The following is a 16,256-nucleotide window of genomic DNA, read 5'->3' on the forward strand; positions in this document are numbered from 1 at the left end:
CGACAAGGTTTTGGTCCTATTTCCGGTAGTTACCCACCCCCTTCAGGCGAGGTTTCAAGGACCATATACAGTGTATAAGAAAATAGACTCGCTGAATTACGTGATTGATACCCCCGATCGGCGAAAGCCGACCCAGTTAGTTCACGTGAACATGATGAAAGGGTACCATGAAACCACCCCCGCGGTGGTCGGTGCGGTTATGAAAACCAATGAGGTAGAGGGGAGGGGTAAGGACGAACCAGAGCGGTTTGAAAAGGTACGTATAGTACCCACCAGACTGGAGAACTCGGTTATATTAGAAAGCCTTGCGGATAAAGTTAGCCACTTAAAGCTTGAACAGCGGGAGCAGGTAACACAGCTCATTAACCGGCATAAAGACTTATGTCCAGACGTCCCAAGAAGGTGTAGTGGGACGAAACATGATGTGATAGTTACCTCGACACCGCCTATAAAACAGGCCCCTTATCGGATGAATTCCGAAAAGAGCCAGCTAGTAGGAAAGGAGATTGAACATATGCTAGCTGCTGGGATAATCCGCGAATCCTCTTCTGCGTGGCCTTCTCCTTGCGTGGTTGTCCCAAATCCGGACGGTACCATAAGATTCTGTACCGATTACCGAAAGGTAAAAGCTGTCACCCAGACAGACGCTTACCCTATCCCCAGGGTGGATGATTGCATTGATAAACTGGGGAAGGCGAGGTACATCACTAAAATTGACTTGTTAAAGGGGTACTCGTGCGTTCCTTTAACGGACAGGACTCGAGAGATTTCAGCCTTTGTCACCCCATCCGGGTTGTACGAGTACAACATTATGCCGTTTGGGATGAAAAATGCACCAGGGACATTTCAGCGGATGATAGACACTGTGATAAAGGGGCTAAGCCACACCAAGGCTTATCTTGACGATGTGGTAGTTTGGAGTGACACCTGGGGGGGGGGGCACCTGGAGGCGGTAGAAAATCTGTTTAAAAGAATGTCGGCAGCCCAACTTACGGTAAACCTCGCAAAGAGTGAATTTGGTCATGCCATGATCACATACTTGGGGTATGTGGTGGGAGAGGGGCAGTTGGCTCCTGTGCGGGCGAAGGTACAGGCTATTTCTGAGGTCCCTGTACCCTCCAATAAAAGGGCCCTGAGGAGGTTTTTGGGCTTGGTGGATACTATCGGAAATTCTATAAAACTTTCGCGGATATTGCTCTCCCACTTACAAAACTCCTACGGAAGGAGGACAAATTTGAGTGGGGCCGTTCTTATGAGAATGCTTTTGAAAAGTTAAAAGCCATATTGTGCCATTAACCCTTTTTTTAAAAGCACCCGATTTGTTAGCACCCTTCTCCCTGGCGACGGACGCGAGTGATGAGGCTGCCGGAGCAGTCCTCTTACAGCAAGCAGGGGATGGAGTGGAGCACCCGGTAGCATATTTCTCTCGGAAGCTCAATATACACCAGAAGAATTACTCTACCGTGGAAAAAGAATAGTTGGCCCTTGTTTTGGCGATACAATATTTTGAAGTGTACATTTGTCCAGCGCAAAAACCCGTAGTTGTCTATACCGATCACAACCCATTGGTATTCCTGGCCAATATGAAAAATAAAAACAGGAGGTTATTGAGTTGGAGTCTGATGCTGCAAGAGTTCGATATTAAGATACAGCATATTAAAGGAAGTAATAATGTGCTCGCGGATTGTTTATCTAGATGCTGAATTGAGTGTATAACTGCATTACTCTGTAGAAAAAAAACTTTGGTGTTGTGTTAGATTCTAACACACTGTAAGACTCTGTATTAATTCGTTTTTTTCCGATGGTAAAAAATGCACTGAAGAAAGGGGGTGTTACGTCCGTAGCCCCCTCCTTTGTGAGAATCGCAAGATCACTGTTGGGTTGGGTAAAGGGACCCAGGAAAGGGGAAAAGAGACGTGCAGGCTGGCTCGTTTCCCCGGCGATGTAAAGCTACGGGACATGGTCATTGTCTCTTGGTGACCAATTTGTGGATTGAGCTACTATACGACGTGAACGCCCTCAGGCATAGTGGGCTGGTTGAGGGAGGGAGTGCACACCCCCAACCTGATTGACATCGGAGACCCCGTGAGGAAGTATAAAAGAGGGTCTGGGGAACAACCCCTTCAGACGCACCAGAAGAAACGTTAAGCGACCACGTAACAGCAGGAAGTCATCTGAAGGAAGCCACGTGCGTTCGATTCCGTGGCTGGAACCACGGAAAACAGCTTTCAGCTAACAACGGGGAAGCCCGCTCCCCTGACTAAACGGATAAAAGGCCTGGAGCAAGTTTATACCGCATCACTTTTAAACCCAACAACGCTGCAGCTTGAACGAACTGATAGTGACTGTAACCTTTCCACCGGACAATATATTAACCCCTAGACAACAATAGAGTTATTACTTATTGGTTATTATTATACCCGCGCTTAGATTTAGTATTGACGATGTATATTATCTGTATGTTTGCATTAATCTTATTTTTGTGCCCTTTATCAATAAATACTTTTAAAAATAGATTTCAACGGACCTCTCTATCTTTGCTGGTCAGTGATCCAGTTACGGGAATTCGTAACAGACCCCAGCCAGACTTGACACTAATTACCACCATCCATAAACCCCTCAGCCCTGAGGACGAGCAAAGAATTCCGTCAGAGCTGCCTTCACTTAACGACGTTTGTTGGTATTCAGGATTTTGAGTGGCAACACGCGACAGTATTTTTTGCATCTTTGAACAGTGACCGTTCGTGAGATCAGCAGCTTGAAAAGAGGGAATTTCACTCAGGCTCACTAACGGTTAGAAAAGACTACAACCGCGCTAGTTTATTTGCAGCTGTGACCAAATAATTAATTAGGAAAAGCAAATTAAAGGAAGTCAGGGGCAAGCACAGCAGCGATCGTCGGAGTGGACAGAGTCAGAGTGGTGATCCTGAGGCTTTACCTCTTTGAGGCCTCGGTCAGAAAAAGTGAAAAAGAAATGTTTCCTTCACCCCTTCTTTACATTGGCTCAGCTGGGGCAGTAGTGATTCCAGGCAGGGCAGTTGAATGGTCCTCTTCTCTAATGTGGGAAGGCAGGGTGTCCTTCAGTATAACTGCTAAGTTAAAGGGCAGGACCTCCAAGGTTGTGATCCTAGGATTGGTATTCGTGTCACGGGCTAGTGACACCAGAACTAGATGATTATACAGTTTAACCCGTAGGTAAGGAGTTGATGTAGGATTGAAGGCAAAATATTTTTGGATCACTGGGATCTCTTGGAAGGAAAGTGGACTGGTATAGAAGGGAGGGTTAGCACCTAAACTGGTGTGGAACTAACATCCTAGCCGGAAGGATTGTTAATGGTGCACAGTGGTGTTTAAACTAGAGTTGCAGTAGAATGGAAAATAGTCTGCCAGAACAATTAGTGGAGAGGTTGTGGAAACAGATGATGAAAAACCTCAAAGTCGGGAATCAAAAAGTTCAGCATGGTGTGACTATGTCCTGAGCGGCGTATATTTCAATGCAAGAAGTATCATAATATAGGTGGATGAGTTCAGGCTATGGATCAGATCCTGGAATTATGACATTGTAGCCACGAGAGAAACTTCGTTGCAGGAGGAGCAGAACTGGCACCCGAATATTCAGGGGTTTTGTTGTTTTTTGTTGTTTTAGATGTAACAGAGCAGGAAGGGTTAAAGGAGGAAGCGTGGAGTTACTAGTCATAGCAAGTGTCGCGGCAGTGGGACGTCAGGATAGACTGGTGAACTCGTCTGGAGAGGCGCTATGGGTGGAACTGAGAGATAAGAAAGTATGACCACGTTAATGGGGCGATATTACAGACCATCTGACAGTCTGTGGGATTTAGATGTAAAGAGATCGCAGACTGTTGCAATAAACATAAGGTTGGTATTGGAGGTGATTTTGCCTTTCCACTTATTGACTGGGGATCCCATGCGATAAAAGGACTAGATGGGATAAAGTTTGTGTTCAAGTAAGTTACCTTCATCAGTAGGTGGAAGTCCCAATGAGAGCGTGTGATAGGATCTGCTGTTAGGGAATGAGATAGGGCAGGTGACAGAAGTTTCTGTAGGGGAACACTGCATTTAGCGACCTTAAAGCCATTAGCTTGTTTCAAAGTATATATGCATAAAGATGGGTCTAGTTTGCGGATTGAGATTCTAAATTAGAGTAAGCCCAATTTTGATTGGATCAGAAATTATCTGGCAAGTCTGGATTGGGACAGGGTATTTTTTAGGAAATGTGCATGTGGTAAGTGAGAGGTGGAAGGAGGGCTCAAAAGCGAACTTTTGAGAGCACAAAGCCTGAATGTATCAGTCAGAATAAAAGGTAAAGAGAACACATGTATAGAATCTTGGTTTTGAAGGGATAATGAGACCCGGGTTAAGAGAAAGAAAGAAGGTGCATAGCAGGTAAAGGCAGGAATGTCACGGTCCGGTCCGAAGTCCACATACCAGTTCACGGTCCGGTCCGCAGACTCCGGACTCCGGGTCCTCCGGCTATCCTTTGTTTTGGTTGGACTTAACCATCAGCACCTGATGCTCATCTTGGGGATGGGTATTTCAGTGGCCCTGGGATTGAGTGTGGTTGGGGGGTTGTCTTGTCAAGATTCCCTGGGAGCAAATGGCTGGTGGAATGCTAGAACAGCTACTTGCCAGCTTTAGGCCGCGTTGGAGAACCATGGCTTCTTGGAGTCTTGCTGTCAGTAGTTGGAGCTGTCATTGTGGTTTGGATTCAGCTGTTTCCCGGGCTAGTTGGGTGGCCGTCAGCCTCTCCGAGCTAGGTGGGGATCCGGTTGTTTCTGTAGCCAGCCGAGGTTGATGGCCGTAACTGGGACTTGGAGCATCCCTGATGCAGAGATGGAACTGTCTGTCATTCTTCGATGTTTGTCTCTTCCTGTCTTCACCCTGTGGGGTCAGTCAGGCTGTTCTGCCATTACCCTGTGGGATGATCTGTCTTGTTCTCTCCTCTGTGGGGAAAGTCAGGCCATTCTGCCGTTGCCCTGCCGGATGACCTGTCCTGTCTTGTCCTCTCCTCTGTGGGTTAAGTCAGGCTGTTCTGCTGTTGCCCTGCAGGGGGAATCAGTCTTGCCTTGTCCTTGCCTCCGTCGGGTAAGTCCGGCAGTTCTGCCGTTATCTGATGGGTGGACCTGTCCCACCTTGGTGTGGAGTGAAAGTTGAGTCCTGGCTTGTCGAAGGTCAAGTCCCGGCTCTGTGTCTATGTACTGTCCAATCTCATGATCGTGTCTTGTTAAAGAGGAGTCCCGGCTTGTCGATGGATAAGCCCTGGCTTTATGTTGATGTACGGTTCCTAGTCTGCCTTCAAGACCACAGCCTCAAGCTCCAAGATCCCAGGCCTCCTTACGTCTTCACCTGGTTTGTGGTCCAAGCCCAAGTCAAGACCCAGGTTCTGGGTCCTTGTCCAGTCTCAGGCTTGGAGTCCATGCCCAGGCTCTTTGTTCCCAGTCCCTCGTCCTGGTCCTGCTTCCCTAGCCTAGTCTGCGCCCTGTCCTGTCCTTTAATTTTGTCCCATCCTGTTCCTAGTACTTCAGTGTCTGTGTCCTGCATTTGGGTCCATTCCCAAAGCCCCCCCGTATGACAAGGAAGGAACAATGAGAAGTTTATGGAGTAGAAGTAATGCAAGAGACACATAAGCAAGTAATCAGGGAGGCTAAAAGAAGGCATGACGTTACTCTAGCAGGAACAGAGAAGCAAAATCCTAGGGGTTTCAGCAATATATTAAAAGCAAAAGGATTACAATGTACAAAATATCCTCTGGAGGGCCAGATTGCTAATCAGTCTGTGGAGCAAAAACAAATGGTGGAGATTTTAATTATTTTTTGCATCGGCATTTACTTGAGATGTGGACACAGATTCTATAGAAGTGCAGCAAAACACATTAACTTCATGGGTCCTGTACAGATTGCAGAGTCGGTGTTTGCTATCCTGAGGCAAATCAGGGTGGATAAATCCCCAGAGCTTTACAAGGTATTCCCTCGGACCCTAAGGGATGCAAACGCAGAAATTGCCGGAGACCTAGCGGAGATATTTACATCATCATTAGTGTCAGGAAAGGTACCGGACGATTGGAGGATAGTCTATGTTGTTCCACTGTTTAAAAAAAAGGCTCCAAATATTAACCAGCAGATTGTAGTCCAGTGAGTCTGACATCAGTTGTGGGAAAGCTAAAGGAGGGTATTCTAGGGGGGCCAGACATGTAAGTATTTTGATAGACATGGACTGATTAAGGTTAGTCAGCAGGGGCTTGTGCATGGTAGGTTATGTCTAATCAATTTGGTCGAGTTTTTTGAGGAAGCTACCAAAAAATTTGAAGAAGGCAAGGCAGTGGATGTTGTCTACATTGACTTCAGTAAAACCTTTGACAAAGTCCCACATGGGAGACTGGTCAAAATGGTAGAGATGATGTCCATCCAAGATGATGTAGTAAATTGGATTTGAGACAGATGCCAGAGAGCTGTAGTAGATGGTTCGCTCTCTGACTGGAGGTCTGTAGCTAGTGGAGTGCCGCAGTGTTCAGTGCCTGGCCCTTTGTTGTGTCAGTGATCTGGATGGTATTGTGGTTAACTGGATCAGCAAATTTGTGGATGATACCAAGAACAGGGTTGTAGTGGACAGTGGGGAAAGTTATCAGGGCTTGCAAAAAAAAAGCCTTTGAAAAAAGATTCTGGGAATATTGGTCCATAATTCATTGAAAGTGTCACAGGTATAAAGGCTGTAAATAAGACTTCTGCTACATTGGCCTTCGTACATAAATGTATTGAGTACACGAGATGGAATGTTATGTTGAGGTTGTATAAGTATTTTCTAAAGCCTAATTAGGCATACTGTGTGCAGTTTTGGTCAACTACTTACAAGAGAGACGTAAATGAAGTTGAAAGAATACAGAGAAAATTTACAAAGGTATCGTCGGGTCTGGAGGACCTGGTTTATAAGGAAACATCGAACAGGTTACTTTATTACTTAGAACGTAGAAGATTGAGAGGAGGCTTGATAGAGGTATACAACATTTTGAGGGTATAGACAGGGTTAATGTAAGCAGGCTTTTCCCACTGAGGTTTGGTGGGGCTACAACCACAGATCAAGGATTAAGGGTGAAAGGTGAATAGTTTAAGGGGTATATGAGGGGAAACTTCTTCACTCAGAGGGCCGTGAGTGTGTGGAATGAGCTGCCAGTACAAGTGGTGCATGCAACCGCGATTTCAATGTTTCAGAGAGAAGTTTAGATGGGTACATGGATGCTGATGGCCCCGGTGCAACTCGAAAGGAATTAACAGTTAAAATGGTTTCAGTATGCACTAGATGGGCCAAAGGGCCTGTTTCTGTGCTGTACTTCTCTATGACTCCGTAACTCTAATGGAGTAAAGATCCCTTACTATAGTTATATGAGGGATTGATTGTCAAGTGTTCATCTGGGGTATAATGTTCCCCCTCGTGTGCATGTGTCCACGCACACACATCTTCTGCTACTGACACACAGAGGAATTTAAACTGCGCTCAGAAGGTTGTCACCCTCTCCCTTGCTGGCATGTTAAGTATATTCCTCGATCATACACGGTCACATTTCCTTTTCCAGTTTCTCCGGACGGAGTTGACAACGTGGGGTTTGCAATTATTTATCTCCAGATTTTAGAACGGGCTTAGTTATACTATTTTTATTGACAAAATTATTCACTGCGCATAGGTTGTTGTCACGGGCCAAAGAAAAAATTTCCACACACTGGTCATTACAAATCAAAGGGAACTTTACCCAGTGGGGTAATATGCAGAAGATCCGAAAGTCAGTCAGAATATGGTAGAGCAGAAAGACAATAATTTGTCATGGTTTTACATAAGGGAGTGTTTGAAAACTGGAGTACAGTATATACTATATATATCTATATATCTCCAGGGGCATTTCAGGAGAATGATTCCTGGAATGAAAGGGTTAATGTATGAGGAGCATCTGACGGCTCTGGGCCTGCCGCTGGAGTTTAGAAAAATGGGGGTGGGGGGGGAGGGATCCCATTGAAACTTATCGAATGTGGAAAGGCCTGCATAGAATGGATGTGGAGAGTGTTCATATAGCGGGGGAGTCAAGAACCAAAGGGAACAGCCTCAGAAACCAGGACGTCCCTTAGAATGGAGGAATTTATTTAGCCAGATGGTGGTGGATATGCGGAATACATTGACGTAGATGACTGCGAAGGTTTACGGCGAGATGACGGGAGAATGTGGTTGAGAGGGATAACTAACCAGCCATAATGGAATGGGGAGCAGACGCGTTGGGCCGAATGGACAGGTTTGCTCCTATATCTTTTAATCTATGATCTGACTCCAGGCTAAACTTCCTGTTTTAATGTTTAATTCCTGTCACTGTGATCTCCACATTCTTAGTAATATCCTTTTCTTATTCCTTCACAGACACGTTATCTTCCGTAGCTCCGTCAGGGTAAATCATTATATACATTATATGTATGTCTCGACACCTACAGATTTCAGTCAGTCTCTCCCCCTTTCCCTGAGTCTGGATTGACTTGTCTCACTTTCTCTTCAGGGACAGACGCTTGTGCCGTGCTGACGTTGTGTATCCCACTCGGACTGAAAACCCTCGGCTTTTGATTGATGGGCGCCGTTCTCTACTGTGATCTACTCGGATACTGTATGTAATAATGCTGAAGGCTCAGGCCGTGACGTGACTCTAATCCGATTCACTGGGACAGTCGGTGGGCGCTGGGACGTGATTCAAACACTTGAGGCGTCCCAGTCTTTAGTTGTCAACAAAAACTCGCTTCCCGATCGCTGTTTGTTGGAGCTCCGCAGAAATGCTCATCAGAGTGACTAGTACATCATAAGAGTGACTGCTTCAGAAGTGTTTGTAAGCTGCTTAGCGTTTTGAGATACCTTTTGGATTGAATGTACCCGCTAAATACCTACTGAATGAGAGACAAATGTGAGGATCTGCAGGAGGGATGGGTTAGGACGCCACAGTAGCGCAGCGGTTAGCACGATGCGATTACACATTGGGCGTCAGTTCCAAGTTCATTTCTGGCGTCCTTTGTTAGGAACTGTGTACGTTCTTCCTGTGTGCGGGTGGGTTTCCTCCAGTTGCTACGGTTTTCTCCCACAACCTAAAGACGTCAGCAGGTTAATTGTTAATTTTAAATCATCCTGTGGTTCGTCTGGGATTACATCGGTGAGGTGCTAGGTGTCACGGCTCGGTGGGCTGGTAGGGACTGCTCAGCCCTGTGTCTGTAAACCATCACATAATAAATAATAGCTTGAGCTTAGAGAAGGCTGACGTGGGCCGAAGGGCCTGAACTCTGCTGTAATGTTTTATGTTCTAACTACAAATCTAATCTCTGATGTGCACAAAATGTCACCCCGGACCTCCGCGGAAAAAGCAATACAGGAAAGTCTCGACTCCCGCCATCCCACGTGCACTGGGATCAGGGCAATCAGTCAACCCGGGGTGATTCTGCTCTTCTCATTCTCCACAAAGCTCGCCCACGAGGCAAATCTCTCAGAGATCTGGCTCCTGACTGAATCTCTGCCATATCTCCCTTCACCGTAATCCAGTTTAAACTGTCGTCATAACCGTTTCAAACATATTAGCAATCGAAAAGTGATTCAAGTCATGTAACTTTTTCTTATATTACTGAGAATCAGGTTCCTCCTTAATTTACAGCCTTGATCCATTACAGAATACGTTGCATTTACGTAGCACCCAGGATTTTTGTACCCACTTCCGTCTGTTGCCGAATAATCCTCGGAAACCCAACACTCAATGTCTATGTCCTAGAAATTGCATCACAGCCAGAATTACTTCACTCTGCCATTCATACAAAGACGTCCCCCTAGATCAGAGATTACGAGAAATTTCCTTACACCACAGGTGGCTGAGTCTGTGAAACTTACTGTAATGAAACCCAATTTCCCTCGGGATCAATAAAGTATGTCTGTCTGTCTGGGTATACGTAAGGCGGAGAATCATACGGGATGAGGGCAGGAGAGTGTGGTTGATAGGTATAGTAAATTAACCACAGTCGAATGTCAGAGCAGAATAGAATGGCTGAATCTTCTATTTCTGCTCCTTTGTTTTATGGTCTTAATCTAAGAACCATACTATTCGATCAATACTATCCTATAACCTAAGGCCATTCGGCTTCCGATCAACACCACTACCTCTATTCCTGCGTTACTGTAAAGCTTCCAATTTGATGTGTACATGGGCTGAAAACCATATCTGTGTCGAACCCTGACACCGACGATAAAATCTACCCTTTGGGAATTCCGTTCATGTCTCGATCCTATTCCCTTCCAAAATTATAAGTGAAGAGGGATGCCGGATTTGGTCTCATTGTACAACTGCCGTGGATCACGCTAATTGATCTTATTCTGTCCACAGAGGTGGACGAGACCGATCCACCAAGGGAGGCTGAGAAGACCAGTTTTCCAAACCGGTTCAGCAGACCCGGCCTCCTCGCTCCATATGTTTACCACCAGCCGGGTGTAGACATTTCTGTTCCTACTTCCAAATAGCTTTCTGATTTCCCAGTGTCTGTGTTTTCCGGTTCCATGCTCTCCGATATTTATCCTGTCCTGTTAGAATCTTACAAGGTTCTATGAGTTCTTAGACATTCCTCTCAACTCCAGTGTCTATGGGGCCAACTAATTCACTCTCTCATCAGGCATTATTCCTGCTCCCTCTGGTTTCTTCATACACCTTCACTACATTCGCTCTCTGATAAATCATCCCAACAAAGACAAACTCCAAACTGCACAAACTTCAGATAGGTTCTCTCTAAGGCCCTGTACAGCTGCAGCAACATTCTGTCTTCTGTTCTCAAATCACCTTGCAATGAAGTTCAAAGTAACATTTGCTTCCAAACTGTCACTGCTGAACTCCTGCTTTTAGCGTACAGAGACGTCCTGGCCTTCTCTCCGTTTCACCCTTCTGAAACAATCTGCATTCCCATAAGAATGTAAACATAGCATCAGAATTACGCCATTCTGCTCATCGAGTCGGCTCCGCCATTCCATCATGGCTAATCCCACTCTGCCCCATACACCTGCCTTCTCACCATATCCTTTGATGCCCTGACCGATCAGGATACTATCAACTTCACCTTGTCTTGTCCAACCGCCACCACTGGTGGTTTGGAACATGCAGGAGCAGTGTGTGGTTAAGTCCCTTGCTCAAGGACACACGCTTACATTCCTTCTTGATCTTTCCTGCCTATTGCCTCGGCTGAGGCTCGAACTAATGACCTTCAGATCGCTAGCCCAAAGCCTTAACCACTTCGCCACACACCTACACAAATATATGCACGGACTTGGCCTCTACAGCAGTCAGTTACAGAGAATTCCACAAATCCACTGATCTCTGATTAAAAAAATTCCTCCTTACCTCAGTCCTAAAATGTCACTCCTCAGTTTTGAGGCTGTGCCCTCAAGTTCTGCGAGAATGAGGAATTTTGCAGGAATGTGGCAAGTGTGCATTCAGTGGATTGATGCAACACGTACCACACTTGGGAGGAACTCAGCAGGTTGGACAGAATCCGTGGAAACAAGCATCAACGTTTCGGGCCAAGACCCTTCATCAGGAATGAAGAGGGAGGGGGCAGGGGCCCTATAGAGAAGGTGAGGGGAGGGTGGGAAGGAGAAGGCTGTAGGTGCCGGTGAAAATCCAGTAAGAGGAAAGGACGAAGGGCGGGGGAGGGGAAGCAGAGGCAATAGGCAGGAAAGGTGAAGAAGGAACGTAATGGGAAAGCTCTATGGGTAGTAGAAGGAGGCGGAACCATGAGGGAGGTGATAGGCAGCTGGAAGAGGAGTCAGAGTGAAAGTGGGATGGGGGAAGGGAGAGGGAGGGATTTACCGGAAGTTCGAGAATTCAATGTTCATGCCAAGGGGCTGGAAACTACCCAGACGGTATATGAGGTGTTGCTCCTCCAACCTGAGTTTGGCCTCATCATGGTAGTAGACGTGGCCATGTATGGACATATCCGAATGGGAATGTGAAGCAGAGTTGAAGTGGGTGGCAACCGGGAGATCCTGTTTCTTGTGGCAGATGGAACGAGGGTGCGCAATGAAGCAGTCCCCCAATCTGCGTCGGGTCTCTCCGATGTAGAGGAGGCCGTACCGGGAGCACCGAATGCAATAGATGACCCCAACAGACACAGCAGTGAAGAGTTGCCTCACCTGGAAGGACTGTTTGGGGCCTTGAATGGTAGTAAGAGAGGAGATGTAAGGACAGGTGTAGCACTTACGCTTGCAGGGATAAGTGCCAGGTGGGAGATCTGTGGAGAGGGATGAGTGGACCAGGGAGTCGTGGAGGGAACGATCCCTGCAGAAAGCAGAGAGGGGTAGAGAGGGAAAGATGTGCTTAATGGTGGGGTCCTGTTGAAATTGGCGGAAGTGGCGGAGGATAATGTGCTGGATCTGTAGACTGGTGAGGTGGTAGGTGAGGACAAGGGGAACTCGGTCCCTGTTGTGGTGACAGGTGGATGGGGTAAGGGCTGAAGTTCGGGAAAGGAAGGAGATGTGGGTGAGGGCACCATTGATGACGGCAGAAGGGAAACCACTATCCTTAAAGAAAGAGGACATCTGAGATGTCCTGGAACAGAAAGCCTCAACCTGGGACCAGATGCGGAGGAGACGAAGGAACTGGAAATAAGGAATAGCATTTTTGCATTTGGCAGGATGGGAAGAGGGATAGTCGAGGTAGTTATGAGAGTCCTTCAGTTTATAGAAGATGTCAGTGGACAGTCTGTCTCCAGAGATTGAGAAAGGGGAGAGAAGTGTCAGAGCTGGACCAAGTGAATTTGAGGGCTGGGTGGAAGTGAGAGGCAAAGTCGATGAAATTGATGAGCTCAGCATGGGTGCAGGAAGCAGCACCAATGTAGTTGTCAATGTATTGAAAGAAAAGTTGGGGAGCAGCACCAGTATAGATTTGGAGCATAGACTCTTCCACATAACCAACAAAGAGGCAGGCATAGCTGGGGCCCATGCGAGTGCCCATAGCTACACCCTTGGTCTGAAGAAAGTGTGAAGAGCCAAAAGAGAAGTTATTAAGTGTGAGTACCAGTTCTGCCAACCGGAGGAGTGTGGTGGTGTTGGGGAACTGGTGAGGTCTGTTGTCCAGAAAGTAGTGGAGGGGGTTGAGGCCTTCTAGATGAGGAATTGAAGTGTATAAGGATTGGACATCCATTGTGAAAATAAAGTGGTCGGGACCGGGGAACTGGAAGTTATTGAAGTGGTGGAGGGCATGGGATTTATTCTGGATGTAGGTGGGGAGGGACTGAACTATGAGTGACAAAATGACAAAATGTGATGCTGAAGCTTTATAAGGCACTGGAAGGGTGGAGCAAAATGAAGATGGCGCCAAATGGTGATTCTTTTGCTTGCATCTTCCAAAACAGCTCTATTTCTATCTTTGATATGTCTTTTTTCGCTTTTGAAGGATCTTTTTAAGACCCTGACCCAGAGTTACACTCTGACTTTGGTTCTTTGTGGGAATGGTACCCGCTCTCAGGGCCACACGACCGGCGCTTTTTGATTCCCCAAGGACGAGGCCTGCAAGCTCGCTGTCAGGGTGCCGGATTTTCGAGGTTCTGGAGACGGGAAATTCAAGGCCGGTGCCCCTGACTGAGGCATTGCGGGAGAACATGGAACATCAGGAGCAGTGGGTTAGCTGCCTGTTGTGTTCCAGAACCAGAGGCCACAGTTTAAGAATAAGGGGTAGGCCATTTAGAACAGAGTTGAGTAAAAACCTTTTCACCCAGAGAGTTGTGGATCTATGGAATGCTCTGCCTCAGAAGGCAGTGGAGGCCAATTCTCTGGATGCTTTCAAGAAAGAGTTAGGTAAAGTTCTTAAAGATAGCTGAGTCAAGGGATATGGAAAGAAGGCAGGAATGGGGTATTGATTATGGATGATCAACCTTGATCACATTGAATGGTGGTGCTGACTCGAAGGGCCAAACGGCCTACTCCTGCACCTATTGTCTATTGTGTGTCCAGGACTTGAGCCTCGGGGCCGATTCTCTGGGCGCAGAGCTCGGAAAATGCAACGCAGCAAACTTTTAAGATCATAAATCAGTTTTTCATTATGCATCCCCTCTCGCTGAGATATGGGAACATCTCTTTTTCCCTTATAAGTGGGAGAGGGAACCTGTGGTATGTCGAATTGCCAGGGGAACGGATAGTCTTTGGGGTACTGCAAGTCTGTGTCTTTATTGATGCTTTGCTGGGGGAGGGGGGCTTTGCCATGCTGCTGCTTGTGCGAGGGAGCGGGGTGCTGGGGAGGGCTTTGGGTTCTAATGTTTAACTGTCATTCATGCTTTGGGGCACTCGTCTGTTTTCATGGATGTTAGTGAAGAAAAGGAATTTCAGGGTGTATATTGTATGGATTTCTCTGGCATTAAATGTACCTATTGAACCTATTGGTGAGGCCTCATCATGAGTATTGTGACCAGTCTTGGACTCCTCATCTGAGAAAAGATGTGCCGGCATTGGGGAGGGTTCAGGGCAGGTTCACAAGGAAGATTCTGGAAACAAAAGGGTAATCATATGATGAATGTTTGATGGCTCTGGGACTGTACTCACTGGAATTTAGATGGATGGGGGGGGGGTGACCTCATTGAAACCTTCCATATGTTGAAAGGTCTGCACAGAGTAGATGCGGAAAGGAAGTTTTCCATGATAGGGGAGAGGGCACAATCTTATGATAGAGGGGTGTCCATTTAAAACAGAGATGTGGAGACATTTCTTTTGTCAGAGGGTGATGAATTTGTGGAATTTGTCACCACAGGCAGCTGTACTGACCAAGTCACTGGGGTTTTTAAGGCAGTGATTGATAACTTCTTGACTGGACAGGGCATCAAAGGTTACGAGGAATGGGCTGGGGAGCGGGGCTGAGGAGGGAGAGAAAGGATTGACCAGGATTGAGTGGCAGAGCAGACTTGATGGGCCAAATGGCCAAACTCTGTGCCTATGACTTATAGTCTTGTACACATAATCTGTCTTGCATCCTGAGACAACTCCTGATTTTCTTGGAGATGTTATTGAAATTCTGAGATTTATGGATTGGACTGTAGTTCATATTGGCCTCTTACAGTTCTATGTTTTTTTCTCGTGGTCTCGCCCATTATTTCTTGCTGCAGATTGGCGGGCTGGGGTTTGGGTGATCTGTAGTTTTTGTGTAAGGGAGGGTTTGGGGTGTTCGTGGTTTTTGGGTTTTTGTTTATTTCTTTTCATGCAGGAGGGCATTGATGTCTTCCAACAGATGATTTTCTGTGCTCTATGGCTACGTGGAGAAGACAAATTTCAGAGTTCTATTATGCATATATACCTTGATGATAAAATGAACCTTTGAACATACTGCAGATGATGGAATCCCAGTGTAACACACAAAAACAAGCTGGAGGAATTCAGCAAATCAGTAAGTATCAATGGAAAGGAATAAACAGCTGGTATTTTGGAGTGAAACCCTTTGTCAGTCTAGTCCTGATGAAGGATCTTGGCCAGAAATGTCAACGGTTTATTTCTATTCATAGATGTTGCCTGACTTTCTGAGGTCCTGCATAGTCTCCTAATGGCAAAGAGATTAAAGATGAAGGATCCTGAGGTGAACGGTCCATCATGATTGTGTTGTCTGGGGGAGCAGGGTCGGTCAGACAAATGGCCGACACCTGCTAATAGGTCTCACAGTGGTGGGTGGGTTTAAAGGGATGAATTGTCCCTGAGAGGGAAAAAGCGAGTAAAGTTAGAACTGACAAGTAACCATTGTGCAAAAGAAGACCAGCTGTCAAAAAATAACAAGTAATAGATAGATAGATAGATAGATAACAATATGAAGAATGTAAGTCGACATTTAAGGATGATATAAGGGAGAAAAGTAAAATTTTAGAAATAATAACTGAGAATAGTATGTTTTTTTTAATATATACTTTTTATGTTGCGGGGGGGTTGGGGAGCTTTGAATCGGTTACTACGGGATTCACGTGTGTAATCATGGCGATTGCCATGACCCGTACAATAGAGGGGGGTAATGTTGTGTTTTTTTTTCTTTCACAACATTAGTAGGGGGGTATTTTGTTTTTTTCTTTACTTTCTATTTTTCTTCTATTCTTTTGCCTGGATGATTGGTGGGGACACACATAGCAACATGGAGACTTCTAAAAGGATTTCCCAGGATACAATGAAAGTTGAAAGATTAGATATTATTATAGATTGGAGTAACATAATTAAAAATAATGACTAATCTATTG

The sequence above is a fragment of the Hypanus sabinus genome, chromosome 7 (assembly GCF_030144855.1).
Source record: "Hypanus sabinus isolate sHypSab1 chromosome 7, sHypSab1.hap1, whole genome shotgun sequence".
In the NCBI taxonomy this organism is placed as follows: domain Eukaryota; kingdom Metazoa; phylum Chordata; class Chondrichthyes; order Myliobatiformes; family Dasyatidae; genus Hypanus; species Hypanus sabinus.